This window comes from Ambystoma mexicanum, chromosome 6q (genome assembly GCF_040938575.1).
Source record: "Ambystoma mexicanum isolate Mex_15411 chromosome 6q, UKY_AmexF1_1, whole genome shotgun sequence".
Taxonomy (NCBI): domain Eukaryota; kingdom Metazoa; phylum Chordata; class Amphibia; order Caudata; family Ambystomatidae; genus Ambystoma; species Ambystoma mexicanum.
This window is the reverse complement of record NC_090937.1, coordinates 768,876,345-768,901,033: the sequence shown is the minus strand read 5'-3', so window position 1 is coordinate 768,901,033 and position 24,689 is coordinate 768,876,345.

The following is a 24,689-nucleotide window of genomic DNA, read 5'->3' as shown; positions in this document are numbered from 1 at the left end:
CGGGTGGAGCCAACTGGAGACGCGGACAAGGCATCACTATGGCAAACATTTGGCTCATCACCAGGCACTACGTCCAACATATAGTTTGCCCCTGGGTAAATAATTCTAGGAGAATGTTGCTATTGCATAGCTTGATGCAGACTGTGCAAGTAGCACAGTTCTGCACTCACCCCTCCAGAACAATCCTACACTGAACTCGACATCACTGCTCCATTCTGCAGCAAACTGCAGTGAGCCATGAACTGATCCGGTAGCCAATCTAGCAATCACCTATTGATTAACCCTGCACTCCAACCCTACACTGCTGGAAAGCACCATGCAGCATCCCCCTGTACCCGCAATAAAGGACTATCTTACAGTATGTTAACCCTGCAAGAAACCAATTACTCAGGTCCCATTACTGCCGAATCATTCACTGTCGCTGGATTGCATTAAACTTTCTCCCTGCAGCAAACTCTCCACTCCCCATTATGTCAAACATGCACAAACCATGATGCACTGGGACGCATGCACACCCAAGCTGCACTCACAATTGAACAGCACCACCACATGTTACTTTCTTCTTAACGCGAGCCTTGCGCCCACCCTGCGGCTAACTCCAACCTTGTGCCAGTGAAATAAACATGGAGATCAATGTGTTGTATGGTTAGTTTGTGAAACCTTTAGCACACAGCGCTGCAAGAGACACAAATAAGAAAAAAACACAAAGACATACAGATCACTGTACAATTTCAAATCGTGCCAGCATCCCCATGAAATAGCACCTCATGGTATCTTTTGTGCTCCATTAGTTTGAAATCAGATGAGTGGAGTATTGCCATGATGTCAATGTCATAAGGAATATTGCTCTTCTCCAACTAACATAAAACGATGAAGCCAGACACCCCAAGTTCAGAAACGTGCTCAATGCAATATAACCACACTACTGTGAGAAGTGAATACAATTACACATTGACGACTCTTAGCAGTGGTAACAGAAAAACAAATCATTGTTGTACTCCTAGCATCATTTGGTGGTGAAAGCATTTCTTCTAAATTACTTGAGCTGGCTCAGCAAGATTCAAATCCTCAATTGAATTGACATGACAGTCGTCATAGCTTTTGTATCTTCACATTAAGATACACTGCAGTCAAGATGGTTTCATTTCCCAAACTCTTTGGAGCCCCTAGCCTCTCGAATGAATAACACTTTCTGTAGTACCATTACAACTTGCATTTACATTCTCATCTACATTCCCAAATGCATTTTTTCCTCCACACCCGCATACATCCAACTTTTTCCTACTTCTAAATAACTGCTACCTGGTGGCGGCTGGTGATTATTTCAATTGGTGAGGTGTCAATATTTTCCACAAATATGCAAGAGCAACCGAGCATGGCAAGATAGCCCCAACCAACGAAGACAGGTATGGGGGGGTGGAGATTTTCTACCTCTGAAAAAATACGGTTAAAATTTTGCATTTTGCAGCACACTTTCTGTGAAAAATTGGGTGAAAAGTTAGACAGGTTGCAATCGGTTTTGTGGGGTAACCCATGAAAACATGATAATAGATGCAAGGTACCAACAGTGCACATGTGCCTTTCCCAATGCATGTTTATGACACCTTGCCCCACAATATATGCACCTATTTGTTAGTTAACTTTATTTCAGCTGCTGCCATAAAAGCATTTACAATAGAAAATAAATGCATACAGTTACACATTTATTATAGAATGCATAATTAAAACGTATGGTAGTTTATAGATGTCATTTTCAGCAACTTTAGCCCTTTATTCAAGGGTTTGATGCCCGATAAATGAATACAAATGATTACATAAAAGAGAATAAAAAGTCTATATCATAGGGTTTGCGGTAGCGGCCATGTTGTTATGGTTAAGTTGCTTAGCTCATAGGAAAAGCACTTTTTGGACGTCTTATAACTTTGATCCCCCTGGACGAATCCTTACCAAACTTTGCAAAAAAAGTATATGGGCCGTCTGAATTTCTTTGGCAAGTTTGGTGAGATTTCGTCAAGGGGGGGAAAGTTGTAGGGAGGGCCCAAAATATCTGTTTTTCCCATAGATGCATATAATTCTGCTCACATCTACAGCCCAAACCGCTGGCTGGATATTCACCAAATTTGTGGCAGGAGTGGCGGCTTAGTCCCGAAAGTGTGCTTTTGTACATTTTATGTAAATCCCATCCAGTAGTTTTTTTAAAAAATGTGCCAAAAGTAGGAAAAAAAAATAGTGATATCTGTGTTCGGTCCGCGGACTCACTTCCCTGTTCTGTCCGCAGACGGGCATCCGATTGGCCTAGAGGGTGACATGAAGTCCACGACATCGAACGTGGTCACCGATTGGATGGTGAAAAGTCTGAGGTGCGTCTGTTTATTGGAAACGCCCGACATGTCGGATTCGCGGACATCCGCTGCGTCAAACTTATCAAACAATCTCTGGGGAGGTCAGGGGTGATGAGGATGGGATGGGATATGGCCGTAAGAAGCCAAAAAAACAGTGTTTTTCATCCGCGAAGGCCGCAAAAAGTCTGGATGTCCGGGTGCAGTCCTTAGATGTACGCGAACACTTCAGATGTTTGGGGACATCTATGCCTATTTCTGCATTACAGGGTTGGTGAAAAGCAGTTTTTGAATGTCTTATAACTTTGGCGCAACTCAATGAAACTGCATGAAATTATGGAATTTTATTGTAGACCTGATTCTGAATGGTTGTTGAAAGTATGGAGCTGTTTTGTCAAGAGGGAACAAAAGTAGAGGGGGGTCCCAAAATATTGTAACGGTTTATAAATGTGGTGTCATTTGACGAATCTGCACAAATGGTAGCAAAACGATTTTGAATCTAGGTATAAATGTTTTTGCAAAGTTTGGTGGAATTTTGTCAAGAGGGGGCAAAATTAGAGGGGGGGTCCCAAAATAATGTAAAGGATTATAAATGTGGTGCTATTTGACGAATCTACACAAAGGTTTGAAAAAATATTTTAGATCTAGATATAAATGTTCTTGTAAAGTTTGGTGGGATTTTGTCAGGAGGAGGCTAAATTAGAGGGGGTCTCAACATTTTTAGATGGCTTATAACTTTGTTGCCATTGACGATTGTAGACAAAAGTTTTCAGAAAGATTATAGACTCAACCTTGAATGTTTGTGTAAAGTCTGAATGGATTTTGTCAAGTAGGGGCTAAGTTATATGACTATTATATGTACATACATTTTGACACTTTTGAGAAAATAAAACATGAGCGGAATTCCAGCAAACTCGTGTAAGGAGCATTGGCAAGGACCTTGAAGCATGGTTTTGCAAATGTGTCTGTGTTTTATTTATTTTCTTTTTAAACTTTATTTTGTGCAGTAACAGATATGCATCCTCAGAAACACAGAAGCATACAACAATGTCATATTGATTTTGAGCATATTAAACAAGTAAGCAGATTGTGTAGACCAAACATGAAATACAGTGGCCACAGCTCGTGAATAGCTCACCTTGTCCTTTGTAGGTATTCTCGATAGGGACCCCATATGTCCTTGGGTCTGCAGCCGGGTACTATGAGGGAGATGTATCTTTCCTCATTCTCATTCGCATGGGTCAGTTCTTTAAGCCAATACATTAATGTCCCGGGCGAATTTTGATTTTCAACAATTCAGCATACCTTTCTTGGCAATCAGCCATCCCAAGTTGAAGAAGCGACACATCTTAATGCACACTTTCCCAATGTCACCAAACAAATAGTTTAGGGGCGAGAGCATGGGGGGTATGTCAGTGAACGTATGGAAGCTGTCTGCGACCGGTTGCCGAAACTGCACAATCCGTGGGCAGCTCCAATACATGTGTATAGTGTCGGCCACGTCGGCGCCATATTTTGCGCAACCTCCAGCAACATCAGGTGAAAACCAAGCCACACATTTGGGGGTGTAATGCAAGCCGTTCAGTATCTTGAATTGTATTAATCTGTACCTTGCATTCAGAGAGCCCTCCTTCATAAGCCTGCACCAACGAAGCCACCTCTCATTGTCTATCGGGCTCATTAAATCCAGTTCCCACTTTGTCTTAACACCCTGGGTCAACAGCTGGGTGCCTTGGCATGTTTTATACAATCTGGACACCAACCCTTGTGGGTATCTGCCCGAAACCACTATCGCCAATAGTTCACATTCAATGGGCTCAATAGGGAAAGAGGGCCATAGTTTCCCAGCGGCTGCTCTCATCCTATAATATTGTAGTGTTTGGGTTGGGTTGCTTCCCAGCTTTTCAGAGAAGTCTGGATAAGTGACAAAGGAACCATTAGGGAAGAGATTGTGTAATCTAAGTGTTCCGTTGGAGTCCCATTCTTTCTGAATATCCTTGTCATAAATCGGGGGAGAGGCCTGGACTATTCCACAACGGGAGCGCAGCGCAGTAGGGGGTAGCAACTCCAAGCCTTTTAAACAATCTAGCCCACGCATTCACGGTTGTGTGGACAGGGTGGAATGTGCAGGTGTCGGCGTGTTTGTTGGGAATAACAACATTTCTCACATACGAGGGTAAAGCGCTGTATCTCTATAGGGCCATGTGTATCTGATTCTTCAGTGTGGAGTACCAGTACTCGGCAAATTGTGCCTGTGATACCTCATAGAACAGCTCGAAATCAGGGGCTTGGAGGCCACTCTGTTCGTATGGTCAAGCCCTCCCAGCTCATCCACGAGGCCCTAGAATCCCATACAAAACCAACCACCAGGGACAGTAACCTGACAAAGAAAGGGTGGCCCGGCCAGACAGGGATGTTAACGAAATAGTACAGTAGTTTAGGGACCACAATCATCTTGAGTATAGAGAGCCTGCCATGCAGGGAAATAGGCATTCTAGCCCAGAGAGCCAATTTATCCGCTAGTGTCAATAAGTATACCTCGTGATTTTCAGCCAATAAGGAACGATGTGTTCACGATACCATTATGGCAAAATATTTAAATTTTTCAGGGACACATCTAAACCCAGCCAGGTTTGTCGGGGCGTGAGTTATCTCTGTCAATGGAAACAGTTCAGATTTGGATTTGTTAATACGGTATCCTGAATAGACCGAGAACCTAAGAACCTCTTCCAATAGTGGAACCAAATTTAGGGCTGGATTACGTATATAAAGCAGTGTGCCATCGGCATAGAGAGAGATTATCTGTGACGGACTTGTATGTGCAGGCCGCGGTTTATATGTTTAAAGTTCATTATGCAAGTGAGAGGCTCAATCGTGAGCGCAAACAGCGGGGGTACAGCGGGCACCCTTGTCTTGTGCCGTGTCCTAGCAAGATTAAAGACGACAGTATACCTCCAGTACAGACCCTAGTGGCGGGGAAAGCATATAATAGTTGAACACACTTAAGAAGATTTTTGTGTTTGAATTGATCAGGCAGAGGGGCCTATATGAGGCCATCTCTGTGGCAGGTGTATTGGGCTTCAGTAGCACCATGATCACTGCTTCTGACAGAGAAGGGGGTAATCGGCCAAGTTGGAGAGACTCCTCTCATAATTGGAGTATTTTGGGGGCGAGGATACCCCAAAATTCTTTATAAAACTCGATGCCTAAGCCCTGGATGAGCAATTCCGGTTTTCAAATGTTAAATAATGATGTCAGGCTGGCTCCACTCACCTCTGACGGATCCCCGTCGCCTGATTGTTCCAGTATCGCCAGCAATGTAGACAAAGGCGAGGGACAGAGAGAGCAGCCCTGCCTCAGTCGAACAACCGAGCAGTCGCAGCCCAGGAGGAGCACATGGGTGCACGTTGTGTGTCAGTAGGGCTCCCCAGACCCGGATCAGGCACAGGGGGCCCCAGCATGCAGAGCAGGACACACCCCATAGTCTGGCAGAGTCGCGATCACCAAGGGCCAGAAAGGAGGTGTGGGGCAGCACCACTGGCAGCTGCCACAAGCAGGTTCTTTTTAAGGAGCTATGTGTCGTTGAATACACAACATGGGCTGGAAGTGCCTCGCCCTGCACCCACGACCAGCAATGAACACATTCTGTGGTCAAAAGCACAGGCCAGCTGAATTTTATATGTACCACACCAGTTTCTAGTAGTATGCCCAATCTGCCTCACAGTGGAACAGCACAAGAATGTCCTGGGTGTTAGTCTTAGCAGTGCACAGTGGTGGCATAATTCCAGTAATCTATATATATAAAAGTCAAAATGTGTTTGTGGCAGGATTTGTGGTGAAGCGTTGTTCCTTATACAATCCCACACCATTTCACCAATCGGCACCACATTTTACATAGTTACCTGTTAGGACCCTCTGGACATTTCTAGCTACATAACCTTTAGACACTCCACCCCTTTCCCTTGGTTTCAGCACCTTCACAGATGAGAAGGTTGCCTGAAATCGATGCAACATCAATGTGGTCGTAGAAGGACCGGTCCCAACATGAGGAACAAAACCCGAAGTCCATGCCCTAGGATGCACGGTTTCCAAGGTATTTGCATCGCAATGAACTGCACCACACCACAGTGAGGCCACAGGTATGGAGAGAGCACTGTCGCCTCCCCCCAACGTCTGCTCTAGGGTATGTCAGCCAGCCACACACACCCATTCTCAGTGCAGTTTACTTAAGGGTGCAAAGCACATCAAGCGATAAGCGAATCGGAACAGCAACCTACAGGATCAGTGTTATCATGTCTGTCTACAGAACCTGTTCAGAGAATGGGTACTTCCGCTAGTAATACTTTAAGAAACATGTCCAAGCTGGCTTTGCCAATATATTCCATTACCTGCATGTAAATACATAGTCCTGTTGGCATTGCCATTAAAAATGCCATGCCACACTAAGAAAACCTGTCTGAGACATAATAAGGCCTACCATGTATGCTTTATTATAGATGCCCTGTAAAAATGTCCATGCTACAGTAAGAAATGGCTAGACTGGCTGCACCGAAACGCAAGTCTAGCCAGGCAATAACACTTTAAATACAATTAAAGGGATCATGTGCACACTGGGTTTTAGTTTAATAATTGTTGATAAATATAATCAATTCATAAAATCTAAGACAACATTCATGGTGCTAGGAGGGATCAAGATTTTCTAGCTAAAACTATCCATGTATCAAAAAATGCCAAAATAGTCACAGCAGCTCCCCTGTAGTTAGACCTCCTGCACTCTAACCGAGTGACTAACTCGTCTCTTAGAATAAATTGTGATTTAAGAAAATAATTATATATTTGAAACAGTTAAACAATTAGCTTTGTAACACATGTATATATTTAATTCACAAGTTGTCCAATAAAAATCATATACAAAAGTTTTTCTTAATCCTTGCCCAAACAATATAATGATTCATAATTGTCTAATCCAAATTAATTTGGCAAATCAAAATTTTCAATACCGCTTCAATATAACTTATTCAAGTTCGTCAAACATATAGGACTGTAGTAGAGTGACCCAACTCATTTTGAATAATTATTTATTCTTCATCAGGAAACAGTCCTAAATATAAACCCTACAGTTTAATAAGATATCTCTTAATAATCGTATTCATTGAACTTTGGGGTATTTAATACAAAATACTAATAATTAACGTCTCACTAACCTGTTATGATGATTTCCAATCGGCTTCACTGTAAAAAATATCTTGGGGTTCTCAGCAGTCCTGTTAATTAATATTTTTAAATCAGTAACTATCCATAATATGCATATGATAAATATATTTAATGCCAGAATGCCAGAAAAAAAACAAATCCAACATCCCAAAGGCCCCGCTGCAACCTATGCCCTTGATTCTCGAACCCTTCCACGGAATAGGGATGGACATCATGGGACCCCTCGACCCCACAAGCAGAGGCCACAAGTATTTGTTAGTGATGACACGTTACCCAGAAGCCTGCCCCTTGAAGAGCACTAATGCACAACAAATTTGTGATGCCCTGGTCCCATTCATAGCAAGAATGGGCATACCACAAGAAATTTTAACAGACAGAGGCATGAACTTCATGTCGACAGTTCTTAAACAAATCTGAGAAACTTTGCACATTGAACAACTGAGGACCGCCGTCTACCATCCCCAGACCGCTGGACTGGTGGAACGGTATAATCAAACCATTAAGCAGATGTTGGGGTAAAGGGTGAGGCAGAAGACCGGAATTGGGACCGACTAATACCCTGGATACTTATAATGCTGCATAACACCCCTCAGTCCTCAACAGGGTTTGCACCTTTCGAACTGTTGTTTGGAAGGCCAGTCCGGACACTACTCGATATATTGAAGGAAGGATCGGAAGAACAGCCCCAACAAGAGATTACCCTGACAGACTATGCAGCGCAGCTCAGAGAGAGAGTGGAGACACTACAAAGAATTGCTCAGACTCATCTCCAACAAGCCCAAGGGAGACTAGAACAAAGCTACAACTGGGGCACCCGATGCAGATGTTCCAGGATGAGGACAACGTGTCAGTCCTCCTACTGATGATGGAGAACAAGATGTTAGTGACCTGGAGAGGACCCTATACCATAGACCAAGTCATTGGTCCGGTCACTTACAAGATACCCCAGGATGATTGGAAGGTACCTGTATAAACCTATCATGCCAATCTCTTGAAAAGATGGGTGGAGCCCCCAACCACAGTCACCTTGATTAGCACTGAGGAAGTTTCTACCGAGGACCTACCCCAGAGGGAGAATCATGTTGGAAAGGGGGCCCCCTCAAGATTAATCCAGACCTACAACCTCAATAAAGAGGTGAACTGGTGCAATTAATCAATAGGTTTTCCCAGTGTTCTCTTCATTACCCGGAAGTACCACCAAGGCCTACCACTGAATGGAGACAACTTCAGGGACCACGGTCAGACTATGCCCCTATAGAATCCCGGAAGCCCAAATCCAGACAGTGCATCAAGAGGTGCAGTCAATGTTACAAATGGGAGTGAAAGAACCATCCCACAGCCAGTGGTGCTCGCCCATCGTACTAGTTCCCAAGCCTGATGGTAGTTCCAGATTTTGTCTGGATCTCCACAAATTTAATGAGATCTTCAAGTTTGATGAATACCCCATGCCCAAATTGAAGACCTCCTAGACAAGCTGGGTAGAACCAAGAATCTGAATACCATAGACCTATCAAAAGGATACTGGCAGATTCCCCTGCATCCCAGGGACAAGGAGAAGACTGCATTTGCTGCCCCATCGGGGCTATACCAATTCACAGTCATCCCTTTTAGCCTCCATGATACACGAGCAACCTTCCAGAGACTCATGAACACAGTTCTGAAGGGCCATGAACAATATGTGGGGGCCTACTTGGACGACATCATTGTATACAGTACTACCTGGAGAGAGCACCTGAAACACCTGGAGGCTATTTTAGAAACCTTGCAGCGAGCGGTACTCCACGTTAACCCAAAGAAGACTCAGATGGCCAGGTTTCATACTAAAAACTTGGGATACTTCGTGGGACAGGGTACAATACGACCTCAAAAAGAGAAATGGAGGCGATCCAGAGATTACAGTTCCCCCCCAACACTCGCCAATTAAAAGACTTTCTTGGTTTCTTAGGCTACTACCACCGATTCATTCCACATTTCTTGACAATTGCCGTACCACTCTCAGATCTTCTGAAGACCACCACCACTGTGAACGAATCTGGAGAAGTGAAGCCACTGAGATAGCCTTCCTGGCACCAAAGAACGCCCTCACCAATCAAGCGGTGCTACGATGCCCTGATAAATCAGCACTTTTATTTTCCATACCCGTGCTTCCGGAACCGACTTGGGAGCCGTCCTGTTCCAAAATAAAGGAGAGTCCGAACGGCCAATCCTCTTTGTCAGCAGAAAACTACTACGCCATCAGATGGGTTATGCCACCATTGAGAAGGAGTGTTTGGCCGTCAAATGGGCTGCCGAGTCCTTGCGGTACTATCTTCTAGGCCGAAAGTTCACATTGGTGACAGATCACGCCCCACTGGTCTGGTTGGCGAAGAACAAGGACACGAATCTCAGGATCATACAATGGTTTTATCCCTGCAACTATTCTCCTTTCAAACTATTCACCATCCAGGGTGACTGATGACTCAAGCAGACTTCTTGTCACGTGCTTATGCCCTTCCCGAAGGTAAGGGCCTAGAAAGGGGGGGGGGTGAAGACGTAATGAAAAGCGAGGCAGGCACTGCAAGGGAAAGGCAGCACAGCGCATCACAGCATCAAAAGGGTGTGTAGCTGGCAGGAGGAGGAAGGACAAAGGGAGTGATTGGTGGACAGCAGAGAAGACCATGGGGCTAATTGGGTCCTTTTCTCTTGTGTGTTTGTTGACAGGAGACACAGAAGGAGGTTGAAAGGTATGAATGGGCATACTGAGGAAGGGCGAATTACGGTGATGCCTTAAAGAAAGATGAGTAAGGTCAGACCGTGTTGAGGCCGAAATACCATTGGATCCGTAGGAATTTATTTTTGTAGCACCACAAGAGCGCTTTTGAGGCATCACGCATTCAGGGCTAAGCAGCAGGCACAGGAGAGCTGTTTACCACGTCCCTGTGTGGCGGCTGTCAGACGAGGCACCAGTGACGACTGAGGGACAACAGACAGAAGTAGCAGAAAGGAGAACCCAAGCCTGTGCCTTACCCCTTTTTCCTCACCCACTACAACAACACAACGAGGGACAAAAGGTCAGTGACAAGAACTGTGATAGCCCTGCCAACATTGTAAGAACTGACAGGAGGTGGAGGTGGGCCAGCAGGAGCCAGTTATATGGGAGTAACACAGCAAGAATCCAGAGACACTGACAAGCTGCCCAGTGTTGAGAGTTTATAAGTCTTTAAAGACAGTTGAAACCAAATAAAGAATTGAGTGTTAAATCAACCCACTGAGAGTCAGTCCTTATTCCCATGCCGCTCTGTGACAATAAGTGACTGCTCAAGTATGACAAACCAAATCTGTGAAATATTATGACAATTTTCAATAAAATGTCCAGCTACAGGGGATTTGATGTTTATAGTACATATACTAGACTTAGGTTCACCCCACTGTGTCTTAGCCTTTCTTGCTGTCGTATCCTCGTAATAAAGCCCACACTGGAACTTTATTCCATGAATTACATTCCTAGTGTCACACGTAGATATATGTATGATACAAAGACATTTCTTGACCTGCATATGGATTTTGAACTGTATTCCCTGGCAAAACATTATTACAATTCTGACAGTTCTGACATAGTTGTGAGGAGTCAGAAATGAAAGTCAGACACAAAGATGCCATATTTGTGGTAAAGAATTCTAATAACAAAAATGGGTTGGGAAGATGCCTCTCTGACATTACTCTAAGAGGAATTTCCCTACCTAAAACAAAAACTAAGGCTCTGTCCATGTCAGTAAGTCAAAACCAAACTGTCCTTGTGTCCAAACGTTCTATCCTGACCCTCACACTACAAACCAAATCATAAGGTGAAAAGGACATGTCTTTAACCTGGTGATTGCAAAAAGAGTTCACAAAGGAAAAAATAGAACAGCACCAACATAAAAGTTCTATAATAATATAATGACCTTGGTTCCAAGAGGGTGATTCCTTCCCCTGGATTCTTCAACACAATGCCAATGATTCTTGGCCTAACAGCTCTTTGTGTCTTTCTTAATGTACAATATTCTTCTTTGTAACAAAGCTCCTTAGCCTTGTAGTTTCTTCTTTCAAAGGTTCCTTCTTTCAAACGTTCCTTCCCTGGTTCAACAATTACAGTCCCTTCTTGGGATTTCCTGTAGATTTGCAACTGCCTGGTGTACTCCCTGCCAGGACTTCTTATGTACTTGCAGCTACCTGGTTTACTCACCTGCCAGGTTTTCTCATGTGGTTGTAGCTATCTGGTTTTCCCGTCTGCCAGGTTTTCTCACATTCAAAAGTAAACAGTTCCTCTTTTAATTCCACTATTGCATATATCTGTGTATCTGATTGTGTCAACAAATCGCCCTTGACTTTCCCCAAATCTGCATTCCATATTCTCATATATGGCTAGGGCTTGTACTTGCAATATCCCGTCTGGGTTTGCAAATAATCTTCTTAATGTCTCTTTTTCTGTTGCATTAAGGTTTATAAATGGTGTTTGGTGGGGTCGTCGAAATGCCCCGGGGTCCCCACTTTACTCAGGTTGGCTCACCGGCTCTGTGTGACGTGTTCGGTCCCATTCGTGCTGACACTGCCAAACTTTGTTGCCTGCTTTCCACTCTGGACTGCTTCCATGTCATTCTGGTTCCACTCGCGGCTTCACGTAAGCACACCTGCCTTTCTTCAGGTCCCGGTAAGTGAAGCGTTGCTTTCTCCGGTGGCCGAACGCCCAGGAATTTTCTCTCCATTTCTGGCGTGTCTGCCCTGCTTACGCAATATTTCTCTGCTTCCTTGCTGGCAAGACCGTTGGCTCCACTAGACCGCTCTGCGCTCACGCTTCACAGAGAGGTATGACGATTTCTTCCCAACAACAGCAGCCTCTTGCAATTCGTTTTTTGATCTTTAAATGTCCCACACACAGGTGCCTTGTAAAAACAGCTAACATGCTCATTGAGCTTAAGGCTCTTTCTGCTTGGTATTGCTCTCTTCTTCCTCCTAGTCCCAGTACTTGGTTAATTGTGGGAGATGAGGTCCATTGATGATGACTGATGCAAATTACTTGAAGAATGACTTACAATATTTTCAAATTATGAACCTGTTCCACATGGATGACAATTGGAACAGGAAAAGACAGTCTGGGAGCTTTCACCCTTTTGTCCAGGGATGGAAGTTTGGTTAAAAGGGCTTTGGGAAAAGGTTTCTCTATTTTTCCTGAAAGGGGGGTACAGATGCAAGTCAATAGGCTATTAAGGTATTGGGGATCAAGGGGTCTTCTTCATAGGAAAATGGGGGATACCATGTCGCATCCAATGAAGGCATGACATCTCCATGGAGGCTGTCTCCTCCCATGTGATGCTCCCTCATATAGCCACCCCGGTGTCAGGAACAGGTAGCGGCTGCCGTCCCCTTGCCACATGAGGGGAGGTCACCACTAGGGAATTAATGATGACTCCATTGGATTCATCACATAGTATTGTGCCTTTATGTTCATATCAATATTCTGCATCACTCTTACACATAGCATGTACTGATCTATGAATTGACTTTTTATAAAGGTCAAGGTTGGTAAATCCTGTGATATAGTATGTAAATTGGGGTCCAGTTCAAAGAGTTTCATATTAACGTTTTATTATATAATATTATTTATTTGTTTACTCTGTTCAGAGAATGGAGTTACACATACAAATGATGGTGTTTGCTTCAATGTATCTTTCTGCAGAAGCTGTGACCTCGAAATGTTGGCAACGTTATCTAGTGAGTTTCTTAACACAGAATCATTAAATTACTGTTTAGGGATGCATTTTTCAATTCTTGAGATTTATTACTCAATTCAGGCTCCTCTGAAATAATTTTTCTGTACCTAATAAATTGGCTAAAAGGAGTACCTTTAATCAAACTAGGTGGATGGAAGCTAGTTACAACAACAGGTTATTCCAATCAGTATGTTTTGTAAAGATCGCAGTCTCCAATTTCTGATCCTTAAGATATATTTTTACATATAAAAGATGTAGCTCAGAATGACTGTATTCTGTCTTCAAGCTAATACGTGGATAAATATAGTTAATAAATGTGCAGAAATGTTCCAACGCAGCCATTGTACCATTCCATATACCAAATATGTCATCAATATAGCGTTTATAAAATTTCAATTTGGTTCTCCAAGTATCATGTTGCAAAATATGATGGAATTCAAGGTAATACATAAAGGTATTGGCACACTAGTTCTCTATTTCAGAAAATGTACCTCAACAGGTTGTTTTATGAAATTAAACCGATTTTTTTGGGATTAAATAGACAAGAAAATGCCTGGTTTATCATAGATGCTCAGTATAAAATAATATTTCCTGTCTCTCTCATTCAGTTCCCCCTTTCCCTCTTCTCAATTCAGTGTCCCGAGCCGGCACAAACACAACACAAGCTCATTCCTTCAGCCATTCAAACACACATTCACTTGCTCGTTCAAACATGCATTCACTTGTTCATTCACACAGCATTGAAACAGCATTCATAGAAATTCATACAGCATTCACTCGCTCATTAACACACACACACACCCATACGCTCGCTCATTTCCACCTGCACCCAACCACCCATACATTATACACTGGCGCATTCAGTCATGCGTACATATAGAAATCACAACATATACACCATACACATCATATATTCATACAAAATTGCACAAGTACCTTCAGCATCAGTCCGGATGCTGCTCCTGCCAAGATGCCACCTCCCATGAATACGGGCCCTCCTGTTCCTGTACATACATGCAGGAGCAGGAGCGACCCTAAGTCGTCGCCCTGTTCAGTCTGTATGTGCAGAGAGGTGCAGGAGTGCCCCCACACATTTTAGATGTGCAGTTACCCATCCTGCATCCCCAACAGGCCATGCAAGGCTGGGAAATCAAAACGCTCCTAGCATTGCATGGTCCATTGGACACGCACACTGAGGAACATAAACTGTTAAAGGGAAAGCACATTTCGCTTTGACAGTTCAACCCGTGGCTCTTCCATAATGGGCTACGGTACGGCGGGTCGGTGCCCCCTCACCCATTATGGATGAGTCACCTCTCCTGCTACCTCTTAATCTGATTCTTAAATTAAATCCCTACACCACTTCATGGGCTATGAACAAGTTTGCACTCATCAGCTAGCAGTGCTAATTTACTCTCCCCGTGCATTCACCTTGCATTCAACATACGTTGTGTTTTGTTTACAAGCAACCCAACTTTCTCACTCTACAACAACATCACACACTGGTTCCATACTCTGCAGAACTGCAATCAACGAAAATAAATGCCCCACACACATCTGATGGAACTGCTTCCTCAACAATCTGCACATTCACCACACAGAAGTCAAAATGCAAAGAACATCAATGAATGCCAACACTATTGGCTTTGTCAGTGCTTTTTTATAGAGCGGGAGAAGTGCACTGCCTTTCTTTCCTTGATGTTGCAGAACACCCATTCAACTCACTTCATTAAGCAACTAGCAAATAATTGTGTTCCCACCCGTCTGGGTTGGATTTTAATTCAAGACTAACCAGATCATCAGGACCAACAGAGCAAATCAGTCTGGCTAATACAAGCTCACTGAGCTGTGAGGAATCGATTGTTGGGAGACTTGTTAACCCTCCTTGCTTGGACTATCAGCATACCGAAGTGACATTGATATTCTTCGGCCTCACGGTTTATAGTGATGGCATCGAATGCCTTAGCATCTAAAAAAAAAGCAACGAAAAAAAAGCATTGAATGCATTTTTTTAAAAAAAAATGGATGGGGGGACCCCCAACCCCTGGTTTTTTTACCCCATAAAACCCATTATAATTAAAATAAAATCTTTACCTTTGAAAAAAATGCATGTGACGCTATTTGCCGATGCATTTTTTTCGATGCTTTGTCATTCAATGCTTTATATTCCATGCAATCACTGGATACCAGCCTCATATTATCATGCAGGCATGATATTGTGTTTGACTTAACCAATGCTGCTATTGCTTTGTGTACATTTAAAAAATGCACCAGTCATTGCTGTCATCCAACGCCCTTCTCTGATGTCATCACTGTGGGTCCTGTACCCCCACATCTCAGGTCTTCCCCCCCTTGATCACGTAAATCGCAGTTTTCTCATCCATTGCCTCATCGTCTCTCGGGGCCCCCTCTACAGAGGATTGCACTGACCCCTGTTTAGTTAGTCACCACCATCCCTTGCAATATATGGTCAAAAAATGCCAAATTTATTTAGAATTCACACTTCTTCCAGTTTAGAGTCAGGCAACTATCCTGTGGCCAGCACAGCACAGACTGTAGGCTTATGTGGTGATGTTTCGAATGTTCTGAAAAGATGTCATCAATAAACATTAATTACTCCAGCGAGGTCCATGATCAACTCTCAAATTGATTTTGGAAGAGCTCTGCTGATGAGGCTTCTCCAAAGCAGAACCACTTGTACTGGCATAGGCCCAGATGAGTTAAGAAGGTGTTGAGGTAGCCGGAATCCGAGTGCAGTGCCAGCTGATTGCATCCTGTCTTTAAGTCAAATTGTAACAACCACTTGGCGCCACTCATTATGTGATCCATCGTAGCTGTTATGTATCGCTCTCTTTAAATGGTCTTGTTACGAAAGCCTCATATCTACATACATTCTTGCCCTTTCCTGGCTGCTCGATCTTCTTTTAGTGATAACCGCTGACGACACACTGGGCGTCAGCCCATGTACCTTCTGAATTATACCTTCTTTCTCAACTTCTCTAGGTACTTTTTTCACTTTTATGTGATGTGGATTGATTTTCGACATTGACACAGCTTTCAAAATGGAGGCATAGCATCCCTGTCATGCATGAAAGTGTCTGTTGATTCAGATGCACTCTACTGAGCTTGTCTCCTTATGAATCGCGTATAGTTCATAATGAGACAAGCTGCAGATGTAAGTACACATTGAGAGCTGTCACAGCAGCGTTGTAATCGTCCTCATCGCCCTAAGTATGTAGTCAAGAACATTTCATGTACCTAATCCCCTGCTATGCACGGCACCATTGTGTGCTTCGCTGATGGATCTGTCTCTTGGATTGCCTTTAAGTAGTTGGTGTACACCTTGGCATCCAGAGCTTCTATCTATGGGCGTTTGATGTGAGTATTGAATGGGGTAGAAATGGGAGAATAGGTGCCATCAAAATGGCCTGAATGGATCTGGGCAGGACCGCAACCGGGGTGGCATCATCTGCCATTATTCACACCTATCTTATGAGAAAGTGTCCCTCCGTCGTCGCCAGTGTCGTGTTCTCAAACCTGTGCTGGTCGAGAACTAAGCTGGTCATGGATCAGCAATCATGGATAAGACACGCATAGCAATAATGGATAAGACACACGTAGCCCCATCCTCTGTAGTGAAGTCCTGCATGTGCCCCAAGTGTAAAAGGTGAGTGGAAGTTGGGATGCTGAGGAGCATCGACGCAGGATGACCCCAATTCCAGAGCACAGCATAGCAACATCTGGGGACACAGAGTCAGAACCTCTCACTGGTTTTATCTACTGGTCGACCCAGGGGAAGTTGATGCACATGGGCGTAGCAAGAGCCTTGTCCCGGAGGACAACATAGCAGCTTCAGGGGGACAGAATCATAATTGTATTTATCGGTCAACCCGAGGCCTGCTAATCCCAGTCAGGGTGTATGAGTGTAAATCCCTATGCTTTAGAAGCCCAGGCATCCAGAGGCTCACTCACCAGAGACTTATTTGGGTAAAGATTACTTTCAAAGTAACGTAAATGTCAGTGGCCGGGGGCGTGGCCAGGCGGCACCCATGGTGGATGTGTCTGCTGTAGGCTCTGTTGTGTGACCCTAATAAAACCCCTTAAATGCTGCTTTATTTACGAAATAATTCCCCTCATTGTGCAGCGCCTCTGGTGTTGGCAAACCTACCGCTGGCAGAATTGAAGATTTTCTGGCAGTGCAGCCACCAAAATGAGTGCGGTTCCCGAGCCGACTCTGGGCACAGAGAGAGCATGGTGGATGCCGCGTGAATGTGAGAGTTGCCACCATTGACCCACCTTGGATCCAGAGGGCGTATTCGGTGTGGTGGTCAGTGGTGCCAGTGAAGGGAACGAGATTGCTGGCGGTGTATCCTGGAGGCGCCTCCTGGGTCTGTGGGGCCACAGTGGTGAGAGGCCTTGGAGTGGCCCGGTCGCGGAGGACTCTAGCAGCTTGGCGGCCTTCCGAGGCAGAGGCTGGTGACCGGTGAGGGATTGGGGCGTGCGCTCCCGCCCACCTTGGTGTGCCTATGCACGGGAAGATCAGCAGAGCTCTGGCATTCTCCCAGGAGGCTCATCGGGTGTCAGGCATAACGGCAGGTCAGCCCCGCGCCTCCCAAGGGTGAGTGTGGGAGAGGGAGAGGGAGATTGGGTGGCCTGCATAGAAGGCACTGTGTGTGCACGGCACCTGCTGTGGAACCAGACTGGCTGGAAAAACATGGTGGGTGAATGCAGGTCGGAGCAGGCATTTTTTCATATCGACTCCCCCTACAGCCTGTATTGACACGGAGGGGTGGAGGACTGCCACGGCTGGCTGTTACTGCTCCAAGGCAAACCACGCTTGCAGTGCCCTGAAAGATCACGCTGCCAGCCATACAATCTATGGACCTTTACTGTGGTAGTGCTGAGGGAAAAGGTGGCATTGTGATGAACCTGGGCCGGCTGGTGACAGGGGCTTACATTCCTTGATGTGTGTTTTCCTGGCTACCTAATAGACCCTCATGTTCAGAGGCTTTGAAATAGCTTGCACTGACTGTGACCATCTTTCACATCGTGATCCTGGGCCTTCGGAGCAATCATTATCCTGGGACTTGACTATTGGAAAGTGACTACACAGTGCCCTGGGTTGATACTACATACCCAGCTGTGACAAAAGAAACACGAGATAACCACATAAATAATTGGGAGCAAGCACCATATGAAGAGGATGGCAAAGGCTGGAGCAAAACCTAAGGCATGGGATATTAAATCACTACTGGGCATGCAGGAAAAAGAAAACTATGCTAAAGAGAATCAGGTGAAGATTCATTTGCCGCCTCGTGGAGTGGCCAGCTTGAATGCCCCATCCTCATTTACCAAAGAGGACTTTATGGATATGCTCTCCATGCTGAAGCAGAATCTAACAATGGAGATCAATGCAACTAAGGAAGCTATGGTCAAAACTGTTGCAGAGCTTAATTCTCATATGATGGGCTTAGAATCACGAGTTAACAATGTTGAAAACACGCTGTGACAAGCCCATGACCAAGCGTAACTCAGAAACAGAGTGTTGGGCATCGAAGAACAGTTGGAGGCGATATGGGCAAAACAGGAAGACTTGGAAAACAGGTGGCACAGAAACAACATTAGGATGCAGGGCATACTGTGTGACATCCAAGATAAGGACCTTGCCGTACATGTGCATAACTTGTTCTGGAATCTCCTGGACCTCCCAGACACTACAACTCTGGAACTTAACAGGACGCATCAAGTCTATTCTTCGATGCATCAGCAATGTAATTTGCTGCTCGATGTTCTGTCCAGAGTCCACTACTTTTGACGGAAAGAAAGGATCATGATCGTGGCACTACAAAAAGAGCCGGTAGAGTTCCAGGGCGCAAGGATATGCCTATATCAGGACCTTGCACCGTGTATCCTGGCGAACAGATGGAAATTACACATAGTAACGTCTTGCTTACAGTTGCAAGAGGCCAGATATCACTGGGAGTTCCCCTGCAAACTACTATTCGAATACCAGAAACCACGATATGTGATTGGTTCAGAAGAAGAAGTGGCAGAACTGATGAGTGGGACCCCAAGCAGTACTCAAGATGATCCAAAAGAGGCAAGGCCAAAAACAAGCTTGTGCTGGACTAGTAAGAGAAATGCAAGGAGACCGAGAAGGAGGCGACTTTCAGGGACAATACCGGCTTGAGTAGAGACCAAACTGGGTTGGAGAGCCCCTACTTGACACACTGTCGTATGAAACTTGCCGTTTCAGAATATCAATGATCCAGGTTTGCCAGGTCCTTGGAACTTGTGGTAGGGGACTATGATCCCCTATGTTGGCAAAGGTGGTGCAAATGTGAAAAAAACATTTGTTTGAAGCTACCAGGCATAACTGCAGAGGGGTGGAGGGTTGCCATGAGGGAATGGCACCCATAGGAATGTTTTTATGAATAACAGAATGTTGGTTCTTTAGTGTTTAAGGTTATGGTTTAGTTCTTTGAGATTCGAACATTTGGGGTTTTTGTTTTTCTCAGTTTTTCTCTTTTGGTTGGGGTCACTTACGAGTTCTTAGGTGTTACTTCTCGAAAGTGTTACTCCAGAAAACTCCTCCCGATTCCCAATCTCTCGTTGTGATGAAATCCTGCCGTGAAACGACACGTGATGGCGTCCCCTGATATCGAATGTCTGACCCTGAATGTTCGGGGTCTAAACTCTCCAATAAAGTGGAGGTAGATTTGGTTTTCCTACAAGAGACCCATTTATTAAAAGTGGATGAAAAGCATCTCATTACTAAATTGTACCCGAGCACATATTTTGGAACTAGTGGCCTTAAAAAATGGCGAGCATCCATCATGGTTCACAAGATCCTACCATTGCGAATGTTGGAAGTCTTGCGGGATGCAGAAGGGAGATATCTCCTACTTAAGGGTCATCTGGGGGATCGCAAGATCACACTAGGCATATTATATGGGGCTATTGAAAAGCGTGCTGAATTTCTGAGGAAACTCTCAGAGACCTTGGTGGACTTCATGGAAGGGGAAATCCTATTGGAGGAGGGGGGGTTTCAAATGTGTGGTAGACCCAATCGTAGATAAAACACTACCCCTCACTGCTAATGACAAAAACAAAATCATACGCCATGACAACTCTTTTGAGAGAGCTCTCGTTGATAGAGACATGGCACTTTTTTCACTCGGACAGGGAATATACTTTTTACTCTGCTATGCACAAGGGATTCTCGAGACTAGATATGTTCCTGGTCTTTAATACTCTCATCCCACGGATTAAAGAAATAGAGATCCTACCAAAAGCACTCACAGACCATTTGCCTGTAAAATTGTAGTGACCTAAGTCAAGGAACGCCACGACAGAAACTACAATGGAGATTGAATGAAGCTATGCTAACAGATACGGTCGCAAGGGCTAACATGGAAGAGGCCATAGTTAACTACTTTCAGGAAAATATTACAGAGGGTATGGATATGCATGCTCTGTGGGATGCAGGGAAGGCGGTCTTTCGGGGGATCATAATTGGGCGATCAGTGGCATGGGGCAGATCTCAAGAACTACATCGGTCCATGTTGGAGGGGATAGTTCAAATACAAAGTGAAGGCACATGCAGCAAAAGTGAATAGGCGGTCATTACGGGACCTTAGAATAGCTAGACAATCCCTGGAGACTCGCATGATGGGGAAGGTGGCACAGTCTATTCTTAAGATGAAACAATATTTCTACTCAAGGGGCAACAAGGCGAATACGTTGTTGGCAGCCAAACCTAAGAAAGCGTCAACTTGTAACTATATTGGAGCATTGAGGGGTGAAGATGGGACACAAGTAGTCACAGAAATAGGGAAGTTGAAGGTTATGGAGGAATTTTTTCGTAAGGTCTCCACCCTGCATCAAGGAAACCCTACCCATATTTGAGAATTTATTGACCAGGCACAACTCCCCCAAATCTTTGACGCTACGAGGGAAGCATTAGAGAACCCGATATCTGCCCAAGAAGTAGCCCAAGCCATACGTGCTCTCCCAATGGGAAAGGTCCCCGGTCCAGACAGGTTTACCAACAGAATTTACAAAGCATTCGCAGGTCCCTTAATCCCGCAATTCACCACTCTATTTCACTCCTTCTCTGAATCTGGGAAAGTAACAGATTACATGGCACAAACCATAACTACACTCCTTTTGGAACCGGAGAAAGATCCTGAGGTCTGCACTTCCTAACGCCCCATAGCTCTCCTAATCTCCGCCACCAAACTCTATATCAAAATCCTGGCTACAAGGTTGGGAGAGGTCTTACCTCACCTAATCAACGAAGACCAAACAGGGTTCATTAAAAATACAGGTGCTCATGACCAATGTTCCCTCTAAGCTATGTGCATGTGCGCTTGCCCAGCTTCCTTCTGTGTGCCGCTCAGAGGATTTGTAGCAGTGCACACAGACAATTCTCACCTATACAAAAAGATTTAATAAGGCACAAGCCACAGTAATTACTTGTAATGTTCTTTCTCTTAAAATAAGCAACTAGTCTTGATATTCTGTTCATTTGCATTACACTAATATGCAAGGGTGACCGTAAGCACCTAAAATCTCTAACAGCAAAATAGACACACAAGAGGTTAAAAACTAATATGAAAAACTGGCTCCATGAACAGAAGAATCTAACCAAGACATGCCTGCACACATTAACCAAATAACGTTCCCTCTCCACCCATGACTCCTAAACTTGACTCTACCACACCTTTACCTTATGACTCTACCTTCTGCCCCAGAACATGTTAAGATACTACCAAACAACCCTGAATCTTCCTCTCTTGGCTGTGCGAAAGGTTAGCAGACGTGTACGTACATCCACTTTTTTATGTTTGTTGTAATATGATTAACGTTCACGTGCCAGCATTTCTGTTACTCATTGTGCCTTACCAAAAGCGTCACCCACACTATACCATGGAACTACTAGCTCAAATATCGGATAATGACTGTAAGTAAGCAGGCTACTTGGATGTGTAACGTTATTCCATTCTTTCTCGTCTTTGTACATATGTCACACAAGTGCTTTGAAGCAGCCCTCTTGCAAGTTAGGATTTTGAGAAGACAAATGTGATGCTCAGCATCTTCTACTTTAGCATCACTAATATGACCCTATAATTGGAGAGCAACATTGCAATATTATTTACTTTGCCCACAATGGATAATGGGTATGGACTATGCCTGATATTACTCTTCTATAGTATCACGGCACCAGATATTCAGACGGGAGAATGCTTTTTCACGCAATTCGCATTGTTTCCAAGTATCCAGAGTTCATTTGGGCATAGACCGTCACACATTATATGGTAACTCGCTGCTATACAAAAATGGTTTCACTGAGCACTGCGTCATCCTACACAATGATATAAGGGTGGGGTATGCTGCAAACAATCTTGCATGCACTGCAACATAATTGTGTACATGCAGAGTCCTAACATTCTTAAAATGCACATAATATTTTGAGGTATTAAATATGCCTTGCTTACAAAGTATTGTGTGTCTGCAAATATCCCAGTGAGTGTTTACTACTACAATCCCTCACTTTTTACAGTGCTCCATCAACTAGTATTGGAGGCTAGCACAGGGGCCGGGGAAGAGTATGGGTGGAAGAGCAGCACAGGTCATCCACTCCTTGTGGGTGAGGAACAAAGCAGCACATTTAAAAAACCTAGCTATGCGTTTCGGCAGTACACTGAAGGAAATGTGTTGCTTGTTTGCTAAAGGATGGGAAAGCCTAGTACCCGTCTTGACAACAGCACCTTCTTTTTCTTTCTATGCCCAGCTGCTGAGGGCTTTACAACATAACAATGCGTTCTGTGTGTATCCTCTCTAGCATCCCCCTCCACTTTATTTAACTGATTACAAAGAATTACAGAAGAGGGATCCATAGTTATTGAAGAAGGCACTCAATCAGTTCTATCTCTGATGAATTGATGCTATTAACTTAAAAGACATATATATGTTATTTTCTTCAGCAGGACTCCATAATAAACCTCAGTAAGGCTCTTGTTTAATTTTGTCTAGGCTGTGGTGCGGAAGGGTGGGCAAAACTATGGACTTTATTATGTGCCCTGTCATTTCACTTCCTATGTCAGGGGTCTAATCAGATTTTGCTCCCTACTTGGAGTCAAATGATTTTTCAGAGAGTAAAAAAGTAATTAGCTTTGCAAATAGGGATACTTTCTGTTTATTAAAAGATCGGGTATTAATATTAGAGTTCCTTCCTATGCCAGTGCTTTACTCGCCACTAATTGGAAAAATATCAGTGGAGCTTTGAGGGTTCAAACAACAATATGTTCATTGTTTCTCGTTTTTGTTACGCACATTTTCATTTTTTTAGGGAGTAAAAATTGATGGTGCATATGTCTCTTAGCTGTAGTCTGGTGTTATAACTACCCACAGAAGAAAGAAATGTGGATAGTAAGCAGAGGCACAGGAATTTTTGATCATCATATTCTGAGGTGCAGTCATTCTGATGTAATTATCATCCTTACACAAATGAAAAGAAGCATGTTCTCTTGGCGCTTGAATTACTTCATTAAAGTGGCACTTGAACTCCTATCAGCATGTTTTCGACACATTTATTTTAATTGCCATTAATCCATCGGCATATTTTGTATTCTGTCTGAATTTCTTGACAGCCGCATCAGTTATGATAAGAGATATTTGTGTCGCAATCAGAGACAAAGCAAGGGAGAACACGTGTCGCTTCTGTCTCCAGACGAACACAGTAGAGACACTAAGACACCTGCTTCTGAAATGCACGGGTTTGTCGCCTAATAGAAAGACCCACGTAAGCCATTTGTTTACCCACTTTTGCAGCTTGGATGAAGATTACTGGTGGACATATCTAATGAATGGTGTAAATAGGAAACTGGTTATTGCAGTAGTTAACTTCCTGGAGAGCCCCAACCTGGAAAACAAATGAGCAAGAGGACGTAACAGTGCACTTAGTCCATCTACCTCTTATCCATCCCTGCCTTATGTAAACTGAAAAAACAAGGTAATGAATAAGAACAGGAATAAGAAGAAAAAGAACAAAAAGTGGAAGAAAAACAGAGCCTGCAAAAAAAAGAACGACGGACAGAAAGAAAGAAAGATAGATTGAAATATAACAAGGAAACCAACATATGAGAAAAGACAAAAAGTAAATAAGTGACAAAGTGATAAACTCACACAGAAATCTACTTGTAAAAACTGTGGAAATACAGTTAAATCAAGAATAATTGAAAAATATATATATTTGGGTTTTGTAATACTCATGAATGATTTTCCACTGGCATAAAAGGTTTGAAAGGTACCGTGGCAGATGTTGAAGTCTTGGACTGGTTGATGATTTTCCTGTATAATCACATATGCCACATTCTATTTTAGCCTATGTGTTTGGAAAATG